Source organism: Cebus imitator, unplaced genomic scaffold (assembly GCF_001604975.1).
Source record: "Cebus imitator isolate Cc_AM_T3 unplaced genomic scaffold, Cebus_imitator-1.0 Scaffold294, whole genome shotgun sequence".
NCBI lineage: Eukaryota > Metazoa > Chordata > Mammalia > Primates > Cebidae > Cebus > Cebus imitator.
Genome location: NW_016107609.1, coordinates 216,471 through 231,101, shown reverse-complemented (window position 1 = coordinate 231,101; position 14,631 = coordinate 216,471). Strand labels below are relative to the sequence as shown.

Below are 14,631 nucleotides of genomic sequence, written 5' to 3'. Positions count from 1 at the left end.
AAAAAAAAAAAAAAAAAAAAAAAAAAAAATAAAAAAAAAAAAATAAAAAACAATGTAATTGATTTTTAGGGCTCCTTTAAAGAACTGTGTGACTAAGTAGCAAATAGTCTCAATAAAAGAATGCTTACTATACACCAGGCATTGCGCAAAGTGTCCTGCATATGGAGTTCTTAATCCTCACAAAACTCCCACCAGGTAGATATTATCATTATTCCCCTGAGGGAAACTGAAGCACTGACAATTGGGTAGCTTGCCCAAAGTTTCAGAGCCAGTTATATGGCAAAGCCAGACTGTGAACTCACAGCACGGGATTTTAACCAGGTTGATCAACAACGCAACATTGCTGGGAATTTCACAAAGATGTCCAAAGCAGGTTCTCCTCAATCATCATTATTCCCTCTGGCAGAGTGGGCCTGTAATCCATCTTTTTATTTATTTATTTAAATTTTAACTTAAAATAATTTAATTTTTTTTTTTTGCGATGGAGTCTCTGTCACCCAGGCTGGAGTGCAGTGGTGGGATCTCAGCTCACTGCAACCTCTGCCTCCCAGGTTCAAGCAATTCTCCTACCTCAGACTCCTGAGTATCTGGGATTACAGGTCCCTGCCATCATGCCTGGCTAATTTTTATATTTTTCGTAGAAACAGGGTTTCACTATGTTGGCCAGGCTGATTTCAAACTCCTGACCTCAGATGATCCATTAGCCTCCGCCTCACAAAGTTCTAGGATTACAGGCGTGAGCCACTGTGCCCGATGTAGCTATCTTTTTAATGAAAGTTATAGCTTCTCCACCCCTCCTAAACATTATAACAGACCCAAGTCTCTCTCATGTTCAATAAACCATGTCCTAATTGTCTGTAGCAAATAGGCTCTTACTGAACAAAAGCCAACTAGAAAATTATCTTTGATTTTCAATGACTTGGCCTAAATTATGGAATATCACTACATTTTAGATACAAATAAAAAATAGTTTGTGGTGGAGAGTGAACTATGCTCTTATTCTCTCTTTCTCTCTCACTCTGGGTATCATTTTCCCAGCTTTCTTTTTTTGGTTTTAATAGCCAGTTAAATAATTTTACAACCACAAATTTTAATAACAGGAGCAGGAAAAGAATTTCATGCCAAAACATTTAAAAGCTTTCTGTACTGAGACAAAAATACTCTGAGAGCCCAGCAAGGGCAGCAACTCCCCTACTCCTTTCTTATTTATGAGATGCTCTGGATACAGATTTATTTTCTTTTTCTTGTTCCATGTTATTTTTTTCCACCTGTCTTGAAATGGAAGCTGCAGGAGCTCTGATAAATGGCTTGAAATTTTTCCTTGTTTTACTGCAAAGCCTGTGTACCTCTGTACATCCTTCTGAAATGCCATTTGTTAGTTCCTGTTGAAATGCTGCTCTGTGAATCACAGCAGACAGCTCTCAGCCCCTAGAGAAAGGGGGGATGGCTGCTTCCCTTTCCAAAACACCAGAGTTGTTTTTTTTTTTTTTTTTACTTCAGGAAAGTAGTACCAACCAGCTGAAGGTATTACGAGTTACTTTGCAGCAAGAACACGATGTGCAGTTTGGGTATCTAGTCTAAGTATGTAGTTCCTGGAAATCAGTTTCTTTTCTGTTACCCACCTGTCAATTTTTCAGCTGAATTATTTCAGTCAGGAGGGAAGGTATAAGCTCTAAGACAGAAAATCTCTAAACCTATTCTGTGCCCATACACCACAGGCTTTGAGAGCTAGAGTAAACCCTAAATATAATCTAGGCTGGTCTTCTTATTTTATAGACAAAAAAACTGAGGCCCTGGTGGAGAATAATAGCAATGCTCAAACTTGAGGAGGCATGTGCATTTCTTGGAGGGCTTGTTAAAGCACTGATTGCGCCCCCACCCCCAGAGTCTGATCCAGTAGGCCTGGGATGAGGCCCAAGAATCTTCGTCTCTAATAAATCCCCAGGTAATACGGATGTTGCTAGTTGAGGACTCTTTGAGTCCCACTGGTAGAGAGGATAGCTCATCTCAAATGACACAGGTCATATCAAAAGATCTTGAATCCAGATCCACAGTTCCTCAAATCCCCATGCAGCTTCCATATTACATCACACTTCCATCCACTGGTTCCCAGGTGCACATGCATTTTAAATATGCTTGCTCTTCATTATGTCCATGGTCAGGACTCTCATCAATAAAACAAACCCCTTTATTCAGAAATGGAAATTATAATTTAGAAGCTTCTCACTCCAATGGCTCAAATTTCTGACTAAAATAATACATGTTAGCACCTCCGCAGGGAAGTAGCAAACTGCAATCAGTCAATATTTCTACTCTTGAATGCCTCCTGGTTGAGAAAACAGTACTGGCACTAGCCTGAATGATTTTTAAATGATCTGTGTTTTTCAATTACCTGTGCCATCCTAGTCCTTTATTAGCATGGATAATAAAGAGATGATGAAAAGAATGCCTGCCAGATGACATATTGTGGGGAAAGCCTTTGAGGATTTAAGAGTTAATATTTGTGTTATATGACTGCCTACACTTGCTGAACAAATATAGCATTAAAAGCAACCTTTAAAACAAATCGCACTGAGTGAATATTCATTTAATCTGTGAAAAGCCCTAGTCAAGGCTATTTCTTGAGGCTGGTGGTTCAAGGTCATGTTCTCTAAGGAGAAGAGAGGTCATCTAGGAACTCTGTCAAATGATACATGCCTCTCTCTCCTCACCTCTTCACCCCAGATAAATGAGTATGTGGGTGTTTCAATAAGCTCCTGAGAACAGCGGTTTTCTGACTTAGATGCACCTCAAAATCCCCCGGGGAGCTTTAAAAAAATCCTGGTGTCCAGGTTCCAGTCCAAATCAGTTCAATGAGAAGCTCTGTGCTTTGGAACCAGGCAGTTGGATTTTTAAAGCTCCCCAGGACATTGATTCCAATGTCCTTCCAAGGTAGAGAACCACTTTCCAAATCATTCTCAAGAGCATCAGACTCTCCTAGAGGGTCTGTTAAACCCCAGGTTGCTGGGACCAACCCCAGGAGTTTCTGATTGAGTAGGTCTGAAGTGGAGCCAAGAAGCTGAATTCATACAAGTTCCTAGATGCTGCTGATGGCTTCTGGACAACACTATAAGAACCACTGCCCCAAAGCCACATTAACCAAATGCAAGAGCATGTTAGGGAGCTACTTCTAGCAGCCCATGGAGCTGGAATCCTTGACTCCCCCTGTACCAGGTGCTGGGTTACGCAGTGACTCTTAGTGAAATGACTGCTTTAGGTAGAACATACATTCTGTGAGTTGGCATGGGCCCCATGACTCTCTCCTCACCTGGCTGCTTACACATTTGTATAATAAGGTTGTTGAAGGCCTCTGACTTTGTAACCCCTACCAACATGGACCAGCATCCAAAGATCCTTACAAGTAGCCTCTAGGAATCTTTAGATTCTGCTGCTGGTCCCTCTCCATATGTAATAAGTATCAACAGATTGGATGAAAACAGAGAAGACAGTCTATCAAACCTGACCTAAGACAGAAACATGTTTTAATACCCTGAGAGCAGAAAAATAAGTACGACAAGCTGTTGGCAATGGTACTGATGGGCTTCACATCAGGCACTCCAAATGCAAAATTCCAACTATCTTCCCAACCACCCAATGAAACAAGTGACAAGACACCTGTCATGGTTCTCATCTTATGGAACTTGCAACTTTGGCAAGACCATGTCTAGTAAGTGGCAGAGTCACCACTTCAATTCTGTAGCTTTTTTCCTCTTTAGGTTCAAAAAGTCTTTGGTGACTAGGAATATGGGGTCCGTTAGCAAGAAGAAACTTAATCAGAGAAATGTAAAGCCCCATAAAAAAGATTTTTAGAAATTCAAGTGCACGTCTACAGATTAAGGGAAATCTGGCTCATAAATAATTCAAGAGATCCCAGCTCCTCATCATTAAAATTTGATTCTTTAACGTAAGGCACAAAGTTGCTTCACAAAAGAAACGACCAGGAAGGAAGATGCTAGGGATCTAGACCAATAGATTCTAAGCCTCCCCCTGCCCCCAGATTCCCCAGTGCACCTCCTTCTCTGATGCACAACCTCTTCTCTTTGCCTGGCCTCCTTAACACTTCTGCTCATCGCTCTCATTCCATTCACCCACCTGCTACTTCCTGGCCTCAACCTTGGCTTTGCTTCTCTGGGCTGGGCAACTCCACAACTGTATCCCTCGTGTGATACCCAAGCTCTAAGGCCACCTGCAAGCATCACTAAGGGAATCTCCTCCCTGAGAATGTTCTGAAACCAAGCAGAGTCCACAACCATTCAAATTATCAACTAAGAGTTAGAGTTGGCCATAAGTCCAAGAGGAGTCGAGTTCATGTGGCAGCCAGAAAGCGCTGCCATGTTGGGTTTTACTAATAGGAGTACAACAAGAACAGAAGAGGTTCCACCGGACTGGGCCCTGCCCAGGACACATCTGGACACAATGCACAGTCTGGAGGCCGCAATGCAGCCCACTTCCTGACACACAAGAAATTGTACACACAAGAAATTGTGCACACGAGAGTGGCCAGAAAGCAGCAGAAATGTCAGAACAGAGAGGCATGTCGGAAAAGCTGGGGAAAAGCCTAGTTATTTAGCCCAAGAAAAAAAAGGAAAGGTGTGTGAGGTGTGGTGATGAACTGAGATGGAAGCTGTAGGTTAGACTAACACTGTCTTCAGGCATCTGGAAGGGTACTGGCAGTATTCCGTACACACTATAGAAACAGGAGTAGCAGAGAAGTTTTTGTCCTGAGCAATGTCGTAGTAAGGGCTGGATGTACAGCAGGGACACTGCCTAGGGAAGGAAAAGGCAAATGACCGCTAGATGCCTTGCAACCCCTAGCTCCTTCTCATCACACAATTTTGAATGTCTATTACGATCCAAGGCACTGTGCAAGACAGAAATGATACATTTCATCCAAAGGTGAATTTAAAACAAAAACAGTTTACCTGCCTTCAAGGAACTTCTGTTTCAGAACTGAGTTATTAAAAGCCTTAACAATACAGCAAGACACATACAATCATAAATTACACAGGCACACACAATGAAAGATCATAAACCAAAGATTCTGGATTTAAGGCAAACACTCCCAGTTAAACAAATAATACTTTTTAAAATTTACTCTTAGAAAAGGCTATGTACCGCTATGTATGTAATTCATGAAAATCTGAGTTGACTCTTACTTCATTATTTTGAAGCAGAATTGAGACTTCCTGAATAAAACACTTGAGCATATTTTATTTGGTATGTTGATCCAATAGTCAATACAAAGAATTACCATAAAAACTCAATTAAAACCATGTGTTGGGAATAAATTTCCTTTAAAAATGAAGCTGTTTACAGTTTTTAAAAAAAGTCTTTATGAATAACGAAATAGTGCTGTCAAGGTTTATAAAGATATCAGCAATTTTTCTACTCAGCTGAGTACATGCAGGATTTGGAGCAATCCAAGCATCACAGCTCATTCTGGCAACAATGTCCTATTCTTTCTTCCCTACCTTCCAGCTCCTCCTTGTACCACTCCTTTTATGACCCCCTTTCTGCCACCTCTTGTCACTTTAAAACAAGGGATAAATATATGTCATGTACAGAGGGCATCTTTGTCTCCCTTTTTCATCCATCCCCAGGGACAGCGCAGGCTATGATGTCTAGCAAAGAACACAGCACATGTGCATACATTACTCTAAGGTGGCTCTTGATAATCCATCATGAAACTCATTCTCCTGGAGCCCAGCACAGCTCTCCAGGCAGCCTCTGGTAAGGAATCATCATCAGTATGGGAGGGAAAACCTCTCTGCCATGGTGAAGCTAGAAGCCGATCAAGCTGCAGCTACTACACATGGACTCCCAGGAAGTCAAAGACATGCAAAGATTTCTTCAGAACCTAGCACTGTCTGTTCCTATCATAGTGCTGCGGTACAGTTAGTAACTGCAAAAGCAGGAGAGGGACAAAAAGCTTTCTCCCTGAAGACATTCTTCAGTGCTTTATTTATAATAGCAGAAGGATGTAAATGGTGATGATGGCGATAACAACAGCTGTAATTGTGGCAGCAGGAGCTAACACAGACGTAGAAATCACTGCTGCCAAGTACTGCTCTCAGCCAGGGGTTAGCCAGCTACAGCCCAGGGGCCAAATGGTTTTTGTTCAGTTGTGAGTCTAAAATATTTTTTCTTTTACATTTTTAAATAGTTTTTTTAATCAAAAGGAAAAAAAATCTGTGATGTGAAAATTACATGAAATTCAAATTTCAGCATCTATAACAAAAGTCATATTGGAGCTCACTCATACTTATTGATTTGCATATTGTCTGCGGCTGCTTTCATACCGGGGAGCAGAATCCAAAAGGTGTGACAGAGCCTTGCATATGGCTCACAAAACTTAAAACATTTACTATCTGGCCCTTTATAGGAAACATTTGCAGACTTTTGTTCTAAGTGTTTGATCACCCATGAATTAATCAGAAAACCGGTCCTTGTCCAAAGTTAAAAACTCCTTAATCAAAAGTTCAAAATGTTAACAAAGAAATGCTAATATTTTGCTCCCTGAACAACACAGCGGCCCCTTTGTAAATGTTTAATGTTTTGCTCCCATGGATAAATATTGTAATGATGTTAGAGACTCCCAAATGTTTCACTCGACAAATTCTGTGTCCTGCAAATGTTATGTTGAAAGGAATGTCTTCAGTAACCTTAGCTCATGGCTAGAAGGTCCCCATTCCCCTGCCAACTAGTATCACAGTGACTCAGTACCCAACACTTGTGTTTTAGATCCCCTTCTCCTCTTTTGTTTAAAGGCAAACCTCAGATGGAATCTTTGATTTTTCAGTCATAAAAGATGACGTCTAATTTTGACATGCTAGGGATCTGAACCGTGGTAAACACAGCTTACTTCCCTTCGGTTCTCATAAATGGCAACATCTGAAGACTTTCGTCTCTTTTCTATAACAGGTTATGTATATTTCTTTTTTTTTTTCTTTTAACAGGTGACATATAACTCTTATACCTATTTTAAAGATTAACAGACAGAGACACAGAGAAATTAGGTATCTTGCCCATATTCACACAATCAGTGTGTTGGGATTTGAATCCAACTACCCAGAGTCCATGTACTTAATTGCTACACTAAAAGGGGAAAATTTGTTAACCACATGATGGAAAATCAACTCCAGAGAACACTATGTAACATTTTAAAATTATGTTCACAGAGTATTAACTTATGATGAATGAAAAGGGTAGGAATATAAAATTCATGCTAATTGCATTTTGTATAAAATCTCTATAGTAGTATATAATCATTGTCAATGTATATTTTATAGAGAATATTTTTTATATATTTTTATTACATAAAGTATACATGGATTAGCAACATCAAGACAAAGACTTAGCATAATTATGGAATTTGTTTTTTTGAGACTAAGTCTCACTCTGTTGCCAGACTGAAATGCAGTGGTATGATCTTGGCTCACTGAAACCTCTGCCCCTTAGGTTCAAACAATTCTCCTGCCTCAGCCTCCCAAGTAGCTGGGACTACCGGCATGTGCCACCACACCCAACTAATTTTTATATTTTTAGTAAAGATGGGGTTTCACCATGTTGGCCAGGGTGGTCTCGTTCTCCTGACCTCATGATCTGCCCACCTCAGCCTCCCAAAGTGCTGAGATTACAGGCATGAGCCACTGCACCCAGCCATATTTTTTAAATGTATTAAAATCTGGAAGGAAATCTGGAAGTAATAATGATTTATAGTGGTGGGAAGATGGGTAATTTTTTTTAAATCTGTCCATCTCTTTCTAACTTTTTCTAATAAAGATGCATCGATTTTTACTTATATTTGACTAGAGGTGTGTCCATTGTTCTCTAACATGGAAAGAAATTCATTTTGCAGGAGAACATGAGAAACAGTTTGGCTTCTCATTCTGGACCCTGCTCAAGTACTCGCTGAAGCACTGCCCTGCAGGTCAGTGTCCGGCTGTGCCAGAGGGACTCATGCTGGGCAGAAAGGCTCATGCCCACCTACCCAAGTCAGTCCTTTGCAGTCAGGGAGAATGGCCTGCATGCTGCCTGCAGCATTTCAAACGGTGTGGGGAGACTAGGGTGTGGATAGAAGAGGACAGAAAGGGGATTTGTCTGATTTGAATCCTCAGAGTCAGCGGCAATCTCAGGTCGCAAGGTCTCTTGGGCTTGAGCTTCTCCGCCTCTCCAGGATGTTTGCCCAATTTGCCTTCCCTGCCAGGGAATAGCTCTCTGGGCTTTAAAGGATCCCCATCCTTTACTGTAACCCTTGAAGCTTGTACCTCCTGGAGCCTCACTGTTCATACCACACTTCACAGTTCCTCGGGGATCTGCATGGCCCGGGCTTCAGCACAGGTGAATCAATTCATCACCAACTGATGAATTAGGCCAGCCCCAGGTGATCCCCTGTAAATGTTAAGAACTGGGTAATAGAATCCTGATGGGGCATTCTAGCTCCCAGGCCTTCTGATTTGTAAATTTTCAGGGTAAACATATTGGGTTGAACCACTGAACTGACACTATCTGGCCATTTTGGACCTATAAAAATGTAATGCCATATGATTCAACCTAATAGCAGCGTAGCTAAATAGATGCAATCACCCACTGTGATTCTGAAAGTTTCTCAAAGAAGATGGTTTTCTGGAGAACATATTGGAAGCAATTGCAGTTGGAATCAGCTGGAGCTTAGGATAAAAAGACAAGAGAGGTAGACATAGTTCTAGTTTGAAAATCAGTGTTGAAATTAAAATTTTAAATCAACTTTTCTCAAATGCATCTTGTGACACCCCACTATAAAGCCAGCAAATACCAAGGAGAAATTATCCACTCTCTTTCTCTTTCATGGGTCAGGAGCAGCAGAAATACAGTGACTTCGGCTTTAGTTTTGTCTTAGCCCATGGAAATCTGCCCACCTGCCAACAGAGCAACTGTGCCTTTCCCAGTCCTGAGAACTTTTGAGAATAAGGATTTGAGTCTGTCACCAACCAGAGAAGTAATAACCTTGATGGAGGATGGGAGTATTGTAAATGTTAGGTAAATAGCATGTGAATGCCATGCTGCCCCTAACCTTAGCAAACAGATTAGACAAAATAAAAAACTACTATGTTAAAAAACAAAAAATAAAGCTTTGGTGTCCTTGTGAACCTCATGCAGTCATGGTTCCAGGTAAAGACCAGCGTGACATTGAGCATCAGAGGAAGCTGTGCCTGAAATCTGGATGGCAGGAGGTGGCCGTCCTCCTCCAAACCCACAGCAGAGGTAGGGAAGGCCTGGCCCTGAGCTGCCAGGGCTGTGTGGGAGTGATCTTCATTTGAAGCTGCGGTACAGGGAAAGTGGTTTTGTCTCAGAAAAAAATCTCAACGGTAATAGCCACTTAGTATATGGAATGTAACAAGTACAATCCCATTTTTGTACAGAAATGATCAAATATACCTATGTGTACACGTGTGTGAATGGGTGTGTGCGTGCGTGTGCACATGTATACACACAATCGTAAGAGCTTTAGAAAAGGCGGGAAGCATACACTCAGCTAACACAGCACTGGAAAGAGGGAAGGCTGTGAAAGAGGGACAGCTTCATTTAGTAAAGCTAAGGAGGAAATGCTATGTTTTAAAAAAGAAAATGAAAGGAGCAGAATTTATGGTACAAACCTCCATGTAAATGTATTAGAAAGCACCAGATTTTCAGTCCATTTAGATGTGAGCATGTCCATGATGAACTGAGAAATAAAAAAGCAAGTTTTTGTATAATGTGTATAAGCTGGTTGTGTTGAGGCAAAACCCAAACAAATGGTAGCCCTCTGTGTATATCTCCAAGTGGTGTCTACCAGCACGGACACATGTAAGGGACACACGTGGAGAAGGATCCACCAGGCTGCTCAAAGAAGCAGTGAGGGGCAGAAGAAGCTGGAACCAATTTCTTAAAGTCTATTTTTTGGTGATAATTATACTAACCTCAACGTCTTCCAACAAGTGGGCACTTCAAGAATTACACCTCACAGGAAAAAGACTTTAAGAATACACTTACGGCTCTAAATTGATAATGTTACTTCAAAATACAGGTGTAAAGAAAATTTCACTTAGTATTTCCACAACCACGTTGCCAAAGAATAAAAACGTTCAGGGGGCTGGGTGTGGTGGTTCACGCCTGTAATCCCAGCACTTTGGGAGGCCAAGGCAGGTGGATTACCTGAGGTCAGGAGTTCGAGACCAGCCTGGCTAATGTGGCAAAACTCTATCTCTACTAAAATACAAAAATTAGCTGGGCGTGATGGTATGCACCTGTAGTCCCAGCTGCTCAGGTGGCTGAGGCAAGAGAATCACTTGAGCCCGGGAGGCAGAGGTTGCTGTAAACCGAGATCGCATTACTGCACACCAGCCTGGGTGACAGGGCAAGGCTGTCTTAAAAAAAAAAAAACAAAGGAGTAATATGCATCAGCTTTCTTCTCTTCCTCCCTTTCCTCCCAGAAAAGGGAGGAAGAGAGAATGTGAAGGAGGTTATACAACAACTATATGTGTAATGTGCTATTTTATTAATAGCTACAACATAAAATCACATTTGAAGAAATACAGCAAAAATGTTAGTATTTGTAAAATCTAAGTGGTAGGTACATCCATGAATACCATTTAATGGTGTTTTTCCCTTATAGTCAAAATATTCCATAATGAAAATTTTTGTTTAGAAAATCTATATTTTATTAATTTAAAGCACAATGAAACTAGTATCTGACTGTCGCAACTCAAGTAGGTTTGATAATTTCAGGACTTTGTGCTTTAAATATTATGGAATAATACAAAGTAAAATCAAAAGTGGTTTTTTGCCAAAAATGCAAATGCATGCTTGCATTTGATAATACTTTCACAGTGATTATGCTATCTTCTCCCTCTGCTGTATGCTGGTATGTAAAAGAGAGCTGAAATATATTTTCAACAATGAAGAAGGAAGTAAAATATTAAAGGTGACCCTTGGAGATCAGTTTTCATATTACATTTTGTGAAATTCAACAGATGCCTCTGTTTCTCTTAGATAAGGAATATTAATAGGAACATGTCAAGCCTCCACAAATGAATCTTTCCTGAACAGACCTAGAGCATATATGCACAGTTTTTGTAAAACCATTCTGAACATATTGGTATGAAATCCTCCCCTGTCTACAAAATAGCATGCTTTTCCTTCCTATTCCCCCTTTACCCTTCTATTTCCCTACTGGCATTCTAATGCAAAGATGCTTTTGCAAGCTTCTCACACTGTCAGAACAGCAGAGGAGCAGGGCAGTTTGAAGCTGCCGTAGGTGCTGCGTCTCTCAGTGGCCCTGTGTGTTGGAGGTTGGAAGGAATAAGTTAAAGAACAGTTCAAAGGAATCATCAGTAGGCCCCAAATATCCCCAGAATAGCCCACCCTTGAGAGAGTGGGTGCCTGGGAGTCTTGTGCCCACCAGTGATGTGGCTTCTGCATATCCAGATGTCCCACCCCAATCAGGCTATCGGCAGGAGTGAAAGAGCTTGGTCCTTCAGGCCTGATGCTCTTCATCAGGTGAGAGGCTGGCTATTTGCAACAGGTGGGAAGAGCAGATAGAGGGCAGCACAGCATGATGATTGGCAGCACAGAGGCAGAGAGAGACTAATCTGGGTTCCATTGCAATCTTCAATATCAGTTGATACTCTTAGAATAAAAGTCCACCTTTCTAAAGCCACTTCTCTCATAACGTAGCCGAGGTACTACTCTCTCACTGGCTTGGTGTGAGGATTAAATGGCATGATGCCCAGAAAATGCTCTGAACAGAACTAGGAACCAGGTGGGTTCTGGCAAGGTGGCAGCTGTCAACCATGAGCTTTCAGTCTGGAGTGGCTTCAGCGTTCTCCACTACATCCTGCTGAAGCTCCCTCTTGAAGAAATCCTGGTTCTTAAGCCATGCCTGGTTCCCCTCAAGATATCAACTGACCTTGAGCTCTTACTAGACTTCAGGTATCATTCACGTGAAGTTTAGCTTTCTCACTGGCTCCAGGGTTCTAATTCCCAACACAATTCTAAGCCCACATTTATCTTGAATCCCATAAACATTGTACTAAAGGGGTCTCCTTCCTGACACTGTTGAACTGTACATACCTTCATCCCCAGGGTTTTACCAACATGATCAGACAATTAATTAAAGAAGCAAAAGTGGCCGGGCGCTCTGGCTAACACCTGTAATCCTAGTACTTTGGGAGGCTGAGGCAGGTGGATCACGAGGTCAGGAAATCAAGACCATCCTGGCCAACATGGTGAAACGCCGTCTCTACTAAGAATACAAAAATTAGCCAGGCACAGTGGTGCGCACTGGTAGTCCCATCAGCTTGGAAGGCTGAGGCAGAAGACTCTCTTGAACCTGGAAGAACAGAGGTTGCAGTGAGCCGAGATAGCGCCACTGCACCCCAGCCTGGGGACACAGCTAAACTCCATCTCCTAAATAAATAAATAAATAAGAAGCAAAAGTCCCCAAAATATTGTGAGGATATTCTACCTTCTCTATCTCAGTGAGTTCAGGACATTTTTAGTCTCTCACTCGGATGGTCACTTGTTCTATTCATGAGGATTTCTCTGGCAAAGAATTTAATAGTCTTTCCTGTTTTCCACTCATTTATACTTTCGGCAACATCTTACCTGACTTTTGGGTGCCAACCTACACAAGCTACATAAGAAAATATATCACAGTACTTTGAGTATTCTGTCAATTCAAAATTTATGACCCTAAACCACTTCAAGTATGAAACACTTTAATTACTACCTTAAGAAAATGGCTAGGTACACTAGATAAGGTGAACAGTGCAACATTCAAATACACAGGAAATTTCTACTCCCTGATGTGTCTGTGTTTCATTGATTGGTGTTTACTATAATTGCTTTCACTAAAGCATTATAGAAAGCCTTCAGGTAATCAAATAAATATGTATCTCAGTTAAGCATGATGTCATCTTCCACACCATCTCAAGTGAGGCAGAGTTTGTAAATAGAGAGGTCAACAGAAAAAAGGGGTGGAGAGAAGGGAAGGAGGGAGAAAATGGGATTAATGGAAGAGGGAGGAAGATAAGAAAGAGTGCAGAGTGGGGTAAAGGGGAACTAAGTAAATTTCCTGTCTGATACACTCAATTCCTTCCTAAGAGATCATCCTGAAGACCCAATCGTGTTTCTAAAGCCTTTGAAAACAGAAGAATCTTCTCAAATCCCCTGAAGAACAAGGATGGGAACTCCAGGAAACCAACACACACATGACTGAGAGCTTAGAAAACCCCACACCAGGTGCTGGAGGAGCAAAGATAAACAGCTGCCTCCGTGGAGCACCCCTGCACCCCAAGGCTGTTCTGAAATGTTCCGGCTAGCTTCCTTGCACAAGCCCAGCTCTGGAGCCTGAAACTGTTCCATCCACACAAGGAGAATAATTTGCTAATCACATGAAAGTCACTTGATGAAGTCTAACTCATGCACAGGCTCAGCAATCTACTTTTAAACCTCATAAACATGCGTTTTCATCTCTGCAGGTCACTATGAACTGCTACCAAGAGCACTTGTCAACCTATAAATATATAACAAGGAGTAACTGTTTCACTTGAGAGGTTTAAATCTTGACAAACTGACATTTTTTAAAAGCTGAAAATGGTACTCATAAAAATATAGAATAAATATATGTCAAGATTTACTCAACTCAGTAATGAAGAAACCAGCAAGATGATAAGGCTGAGCCAAAGGGAGCTGATGGAGGTGTTTCTAGCCTTTGAAAATTTTAGTATAAAATTGCTAGATTACCTGCAGAGCTGGTTAATGTCCTAAAATCTATAACATGTAGGGTTCTTTTTTCCACTAGACAGATACTGCCAAAAATCTACACATTAACACACAACTTCCCAGTGTCTAGACTCCAGTGAAGAGTAAAAAAACAAAAATTAAACATAAGGAAGTTCTCCTGAATAATAATCCTTGGTCAGGCTTATTTATTCAATAAAACATTCCATTATGACATTGAAAGGATGTACTGCTCTACTTTTTTGCCGTATTTCCAAGTTTTAAATAATTTTTCTTAACCCATTGGCTATAATTCTACACATTTCAAAGAAAGGAGAATGCAGCTATGATTGGGGCCACTTTCCATTACAAGTACAGATATTTTGCCATTGCTTTTCCTCTTTTCACTTAGAAGGCCATCCTTAAATCACATTTCTAAATTTCTTAGAGTAAAACAAATATTTGAATTATTCAGGAAAAAAGTTTTTTTAACCTGCCGCTTAAATGTTCAAAGTGAGTCACTTTAGATGTCTTGAAAAAAAGGGTATTGTTAATACCTGTGAGCATTCTAAGGAAGGGAAGAAGCACACTGAGAAACTAAGACATTTCAAAACCTCACGCTTTTTTACTTTTTCACTTTTCTTCCCACATCAGATGGGTCATGTGCTGACATCATCACAGATTTGAGGGAAGCGCATGTCACACATGAGTGTGAGAACCCAATCATCACGCTTAGAAACCAACAGGAACAGCTCTTGCTTTTGACTTAGCATTTTGGTTGATGAGCACAGTAAAAGTCCACAATTCTCATCTGAAACATTAGAAATTCTACAAATTCTATATTTAATCATT

The 14,631-nt window shown here is 40.9% G+C and overlaps 1 protein-coding gene and 1 non-coding gene across 8 annotated transcripts in view; both read right to left on the bottom strand.

Annotated features, from left to right (window-relative positions):
* The window catches only part of ELMO1 (engulfment and cell motility 1), a 457,713-nt gene that overhangs the window by 279,708 nt on the left and 163,374 nt on the right, over positions 1-14,631 (bottom strand). The window lies entirely within an intron of this gene.
* Positions 14,428-14,528, bottom strand: LOC119467474. The gene has a single exon (XR_005196014.1). It is a non-coding gene; the product is annotated as a small nucleolar RNA U13 (small nucleolar RNA).